Raw genomic sequence first — 7,278 nt, 5'->3', positions numbered from 1 at the left:
TCAGAATGGACCATCCTGGATATATTCTATGATGGTTTATCTGAGCTATCAAAGATGTCATTGGATACTTCTGCAGGTGGATCCATTCACCTAAAGAAAACACCTGCAGAAGCTCAAGAACTCATTGACATGGTTGCTAATAACCAGTTCATGTACACTTCTGAGAGGAATCCTGTGAGTAATGGGATGCCTATGAAGAAAGGAGTTCTTGAAGTTGATACTCTGAATGCCATATTGGCTCAGAACAAAATATTGACTCAGCAAGTTAATATGATTTCTCAGAGTCTGAATGGAATGCAAGCTGCATCCAACAGTACTCAAGAGGCTTCTTATGCAGAAGAAGCTTATGATCCTGAAAACCTTGCAATAGCAGAGGTGAATTACTTTGGTGAACCTTATGGAAACACCTATAACCCATCATGGAGAAATCATCCAAATCACTCATGGAAGGATCAAAGGCCTCAACAAGGCTTTAATAATGGTGGAAGAAACAGGTTTAATAATAATAAACCTTTCCCATCATCCACTCAGCAACAGACAGAGAACTCTGAACAAAATACTTCTAATTTAGCAAACTTAGTTTCTGATCTATCCAAGGCCACTGTAAGTTTCATGAATGAAACAAGGTCTTCCATTAGAAATTTGGAAGCACAAGTGGGCCAGCTGAGTAAAAGGATTACTGAAATCCCTTCTAGTACTCTCCCAAGCAATACAGAAGAAAATCCAAAAGGAGAGTGCAAGGCCATTGACATAACAAAAATGGCCGAAACCAAAGAGGGAGAGGAGGACGTGAATCCCACGGGGGAAGACCTCCTGGGACGTCCAGTGATCAATAAGGAGTTTCCCTATGAGGAGCCAAAGGACTCTGAGGCTCATCTAGAGACCATAGAGATTCCATTGAACCTCCTTATGCCATTCATGAGCTCTGATGAGTATTCCTCTTCTGAAGGGAATGAGGATGTTACTGAAGAGCAAGCTGCCAAGTTCCTTGGTGCAATCATGAAGCTGAATGCCAAATTATTTGGCATTGATACTTGGGAAGATGAACCTCCCTTGTTCACCAATGAACTAAGTGATCTGGATCAACTGACATTGCCTCAGAAGAGACAGGATCCTGGAAAGTTCATAATACCTTGTACTATAGGCACCATGATCTTTAAGGCTCTGTGCGACCTTGGTTCAGGGATAAACCTCATGCCCCTCTCTGTAATAGAGAAACTGGGAATCTATGGGGTACAAGCTGCTAAAATCTCATTAGAGATGGCAGATAATTCAAGAAAACAGGCTTATGGACAAGTAGAGGACGTGTTAGTAAAGGTTGAAGGCCTTTACATCCCTACTGATTTCATAGTCTTGGATACTGGAAAGGAAGAGGATGAATCCATCATCCTAGGAAGACCTTTCCAAGCCACAGCAAGAGCTGTGATTAACGTGGACAGCGGAGAATTGATCCTTCAAATAAATAAGGACAACCTTGTGTTTACAACTCAAGCATCTCTCTCTGCATCCATGGGGAGGAAGCAGAAAAAGCTTCTCTCAAAGCAGAGTCAAACAAAGCCCCCACAGTCAAACTCTAAGTTTGGTGTTGGGAGGCCACAACCAAACTCTAAGTTTGGTGTTGAAATCCCATATCTAAACTCTAAGTTTGGTGTTGGAGAGTCTCAACAATGCTCTGAACATCTGTGAGGCTCCATGAGAGCCCACTGTCAAGCTATTGACATTAAAGAAGCGCTTGTTGGGAGGCAACCCAATTTTTATTTATCTAACTATATTTTTCTTAGTTATATGTCTTTATAGGTTCATGATCATGTGGAGTCACAAAATAAATATAAAAATTGAAAACGGAATCAAAAATAGCAGAAGAAAAATCACACCCTGGAGGAAGCACCTGCCTGGCGTTCAACGCCAGAACAGAGCATGGTTCTGGCGCTGAACGCCCAAAATGGGCAGTGTCTGGGCGTTGAACGCCCAAAATGGGCATCATCTGGGCGCTGAACACCAGAATTGCACCCTGGAGAGGAGCTGGCGCTGAACGCCCAGAACAAGCATGGTTCTGGCGTTCAACGCCAGAAATGGGCAACAAATGGGCGTTGAACGCCCAAAATGGGCACCAACCTGGCGCTGAACGCCCAGAGTTGTGTGCAAGGGCATTTTACATGCCTAATTTGGTGCAAGGTTGTAAATCCTTGAACACCTCAGGATCTGTGGATTCCACAGGATCATCTCAGGATCTGTGGACCCCACAGGATCCCCACCTACCTCGACTCACTCTCTTCTCCCTTCTCAATCATCCTCCATTCCCAATAAACACTCTTCCCCAAAACCCTTCACCTATCACCTCCATCTCTCTTCCCTATTAACCCTTCACCACTCACATCCATCCACTCTTCCCTATAAACCTACCTCATAAAATCCACCTACCTTCAAAATTCAAAATCAATTTCCCACCCAAACCCACCCTAAATGGCCGAACTTAACCCCCCTCCCTTCCCTATAAAGAGCCTTCCATTCTTCTTCATTTTCACACAACACAACCCTCTCTTCTCTTCTTGGCCAAAACACACCTCCCCCCTCTTCTCCATATTTTCTTCTTCTTCTTCATCTATTCTTTCTTCTCTTGCTCGAGGGCGAGCAATATTCTAAGTTTGGTGTGGTAAAGCATAAGCTTTTTGTTTTTCCATTACCATTGATGGCACCTAAGACCGGAGAATCCTCTAGAAAAGAGAAAGGGAAGACAAAAACTTCCACCTCCGAGTCATGGGAGATGGAAAGATTCATCTCCAAAGCTCATCAAGACCACTTCTATGATGTTATGGCCAAGAAGAAGGTGATCCGTGAGGTCCCTTTCAAACTTAAGAGAAATGAGTATCCGGAGATCCGACATGAAATTCAAAGAAGAGGTTGGGAAGTTCTAACAAATCCCATCCAACAAGTCGGCATCCTAATGGTTCAAGAGTTCTATGCCAATGCATGGATCACCAAGAACCATGATCAAAGTAAGAACCCGGATCCAAAGAATTATGTTACAATGGTTCGGGGGAAATACTTGGATTTTAGTCCGGAAAATGTGAGGTTAGCGTTTAACTTGCCTATGATGCAAGGAGATGAACGCCCCTACACTAGAAGGGTCAACTTTAATCAAAGGTTGGACCAAGTCCTCATGGACATATGTGTGGAAGGAGCTCAATGGAAGATTGACTCCGAAGGCAAGCCGGTTCAACTAAGAAGATTGGACCTCAAGCTTGTGGCTAGAGGATGGTTGGAGTTCATCCAACGCTCCATCATCCCCACTAGCAACCAATCTGAAGTTACTGTGGATCGGGCCATCATGATTCATAGCATCATGATTGGAGAGGAAGTAGAAGTTCATGAAGTCATTTCCCTTGAACTCTACAAAATAGCCGAAAAGCCCTCCCCTGGGGCAAGGCTAGCTTTTCCTCATCTTATTTGCCATCTATGTTACTCAGCTGGAGCTTTCATAGAAGGAGACATTCACATTGAGGAAGAGAAGCCCATCACTAAGAAAAAGATGGAGCAAGCAAGAGAGCCCATTCATGGAGCTCAAGAGGCGCAGGAAGCTCATCACCATGAGATCCCGGAAATGCCTCAAATGCATTTTCCTCCACAAAACTATTGGGAGCAAATCAACACTTCCCAAGGAGAATTAAGTTCCATCATGGGACAATTAAGGGTGGAACATCAAGAGAACTCCATCATCCTTCATGAAATAAGAGAAGATCAAAAAGCAATGAGGGAGGAGCAATAAAGACAAGGAAGAGACATAGAAGAGCTCAAGGACATCATTGGTTCCTCAAGAAGGAAACGCCACCATCACTAAGGTGGATTCATTCCTTGTTCTTATTTCTTCTGTTTTTCATTTTCTATGTTATGTGCTTATCTATGTTTGTGTCTTCATTACATGATCATTAGTAGTTAGTAACTATGTCTTAAAGTTATGAATGTCCTATGAATCCATCACCTCTCTTAAATGAAAAATGTTTTAATTCAAAAGAACAAGAAGTACATGAGTTTTGAATTTATCCTTGAACTTAGCTTAATTATATTGATGTGGTGACAATGCTTCTTATTTTCTGAATGTATGCTTGAACAGTGCATATGTCTTTTGAAGTTATTGTTTAAGAATGTTAAATATGTTGGCTCTTGAAAGAATGATGACTAGGAGACATGTTATTTGATAATCTGAAAAATAAAAAAAATGATTCTTGAAGCAAGAAAAAGCAGCAAAAGACAAAGCTTGCAGAAAAAAAAAAGAAAAAAAATAGGCGAAAAAAAATAAAGAAAAAGCAAGCAGAAAAAGCCAAAAGCTCTTAAAACCAAGAGGCAAGAGCAAAAATGCCAATAACCCTTAAAACCAAAAGGCAAGGGCAAATAAAAAGGATCCCAAGGCTTTGAGCATCAGTGGATAGGAGGGCCTAAAGGAATAAAATCCTGGCCTAAGCGGCTAAATCAAGTTGTCCCTAACCATGTACTTGTGGTGTGTAGGTGTCAAGTGAAAACTTGAGACTGAGTGGTTAAAGTCAAGGTCCAAAGCAAAAAAAAAAAGAGTGTGCTTAAGAACCCTGGACACCTCTAATTGGAGACTTTAGCAAAGCTGAGTCACAATCTGAAAAGGTTCACCCAGTTATGTGTCTGTGGCATTTATGTATCTGGTGGTAATACTGGAAAACAAAGTGCTTAGGGCCACGGCCAAGACTCATAAAGAAGTTGTGTTCAAGAATCATCATACTGAACTAGGAGAGTCAATAACACTATCTGAACTCTGAGTTCCTATAGAAGCCAATCATTCTGAACATCAATGGATAAAGTGAGATGCCAAAACTATTCAAGAGGCAAAAAGCTATAAGTCCTACTCATTTAATTGGAGCTATGTTTCATTGATAGTTTAGAATTTATAGTATATTCTCTTCTATTTATCCTATTTGATTTTCAGTTGCTTGGGGACAAGCAACAATTTAAGTTTGGTGTTGTGATGAGCGGATAATTTATACGCTTTTTGGCATTGTTTTTAGCATGTTTTTAGTAGAATCTGGTTACTTTTAGGGATGTTTTCATTAGTTTTTATGTTAAATTCACATTTATGGACTTTACTATGAGTTTGTGTGTTTTTCTGTGATTTCAAGTATTTTCTGGCTGAAATTGAGGGACTTGAGCAAAAATCAGATTCAGAGGTTGAAGAAGGACTGCTGATGTTGTTGGATTCTGACCTCCCTACACTCAAAATGGATTTTCTGGGGCTACAGAACTCAAAATGGCGCGCTTCCAATTGCGTTGGAAAGTAGACATCCAGGGCTTTTCAGTGATGTATAATAGTCCATACTTTGCCCAAGTTTAGACGACGCAAAATGGCGTTCAACGCCAGCTCTCTACCCAATTCTGGCGTCCAGCGCCAGAAACAAGTTGCAAAGTGGAGTTCAATGCCCAAATTGGCACAAAAGCTGGCGTTCAACTCCAGAAAGAGCCTCTGCACGTGTAACACTCAAGCTCAGTCCAAGCACACACCAAGTGGGCCCCGGAAGTGGATTTATGCATCAATTACTTACTTCTGTAAACCCTAGTAGCTAGTTTATTATAAATAGGACATTTTACTATTGTATTTGACATCTTTGGAATCATCTTTTGATCATTTTTAGATCTCTAGACCTCCATGGGAGGCTGGCCATTCGGCCATGCTTACCCTTTATTCACTTATGTATTTTCATACGGTAGAGTTTCTACACTCCATAGATTAAGGTGTGGAGCTCTGCTGTTCCTCAAAGATTAATGCAAAGTACTACTGTTTTTCTATTCAATTCAACTTATTCCGCTTCTAAGATATTCATTCGCTCTTCAACCTGAATGTGATGAACGTGACAATCATCATCATTCCCTATGAACACATGCCTGACAATCACTTCCGTTCTACATTAGATTGAATGAGTATCTCTTAGATCTCTTAATCAGAATCTTCGTGGTATAAGCTAGATTGATGGCGGCATTCATGAGAGTCCAGAAAGTCTAAACCTTGTCCGTGGTATTCCGAGTAGGACTCTGGGATTGAATGACTGTGACGCACTCAAAACTCGTGAGTGCTGGGCGTAGTGACAGACGCAAAAGGATAGTAAATCCTATTCCAGTATGATCGAGAACCTCCAAGATGATTAGCCATGCAGTGACAGCGCATCGGACCATTTTCACAGAGAGGAATAAGATGCAACTAACGACAAGGGTGATGCCTCCAGACGATTAGCCGTGCTGTGACAGAGCATTTGGACCATTTTCCCGAGAGAGATCGAAAGTAGCCATTGGCACCGGTGACATCCTTACATAAAGCCAGCCATAGAAAGGAGAAAGATTGATTGGATGAAGACAGCAGGAAAGCAGAGGTTCAGAGGAACGAATGCATCTCCATACGCTTATCTGAAATTCTCACCAATGAGTTACATAAGTATTTCTATCCTTATTTTATTAATTAATTTCGAAAACCCCATTACTATTTTATATCTACCTGACTGAGATTTACAAGGTGACCATAGCTTGCTTCATACCAACAATCTCCGTGGGATTAGACCTTTACTCACGTAAGGTATTACTTGGACGACCCAGTGCACTTGCTGGTTAGTTGTGCGAAGTTGTGAACCATGGTATTGGCATCATGTGTTTGGCGCCATTGCCAGGGAAAGAAAGAGCAATGAATTTTACATAATCAAAGTGTAATCACAGTTTCTGCGCACCACAACGCAGTGCCTCAACCAGGGCAACACTATGTCGACATTAGCTATGTAAGGGGGAAGTCCATTGACTACAGTCCCTCTAGCATAGAAATAATGCTAATGGTGAAGAGGACAAGCTTCACTCGGAGCTATGAAGAAAGAATGAAGCAGCAAGACCCTGGGTTTGATGAGATCCTGAATGAGATTTGTGTGATGCATATGCGTTGGATCAATGATAAGGATGGGATACCCAATCAATTGAGGAGAAGAGATTTGAGCCCCCAAGCTAGAGGGTGGCTAGAATTTGTGAGGAGGTCCCTAATCCCCACATCTAACACTTCAGAGGTGACCAAGGAGAGAGCTGTACTCATCTACAACATCATGAAAGGAGAGAACATCAACGTGGGGGAGATGATTGCCAACAACATCAACAAAGTGCTGAAAAGCACCAGTGACAACACAAGGTTGGCATTCCCCAGCATTATACAGAGGCTATGTGATAAGGCTGGAGTTGAAAAGATCATTGATGAAGTGCTTGTGAAGCAAGACAAGTTCATAACTGCCAAAA

This window comes from Arachis ipaensis, chromosome B10, assembly GCF_059453495.1.
Source record: "Arachis ipaensis isolate K30076 ecotype BB chromosome B10, ASM5945349v1, whole genome shotgun sequence".
Lineage (NCBI taxonomy): Eukaryota > Viridiplantae > Streptophyta > Magnoliopsida > Fabales > Fabaceae > Arachis > Arachis ipaensis.
Note: the sequence above shows the minus strand (reverse complement) of the source record.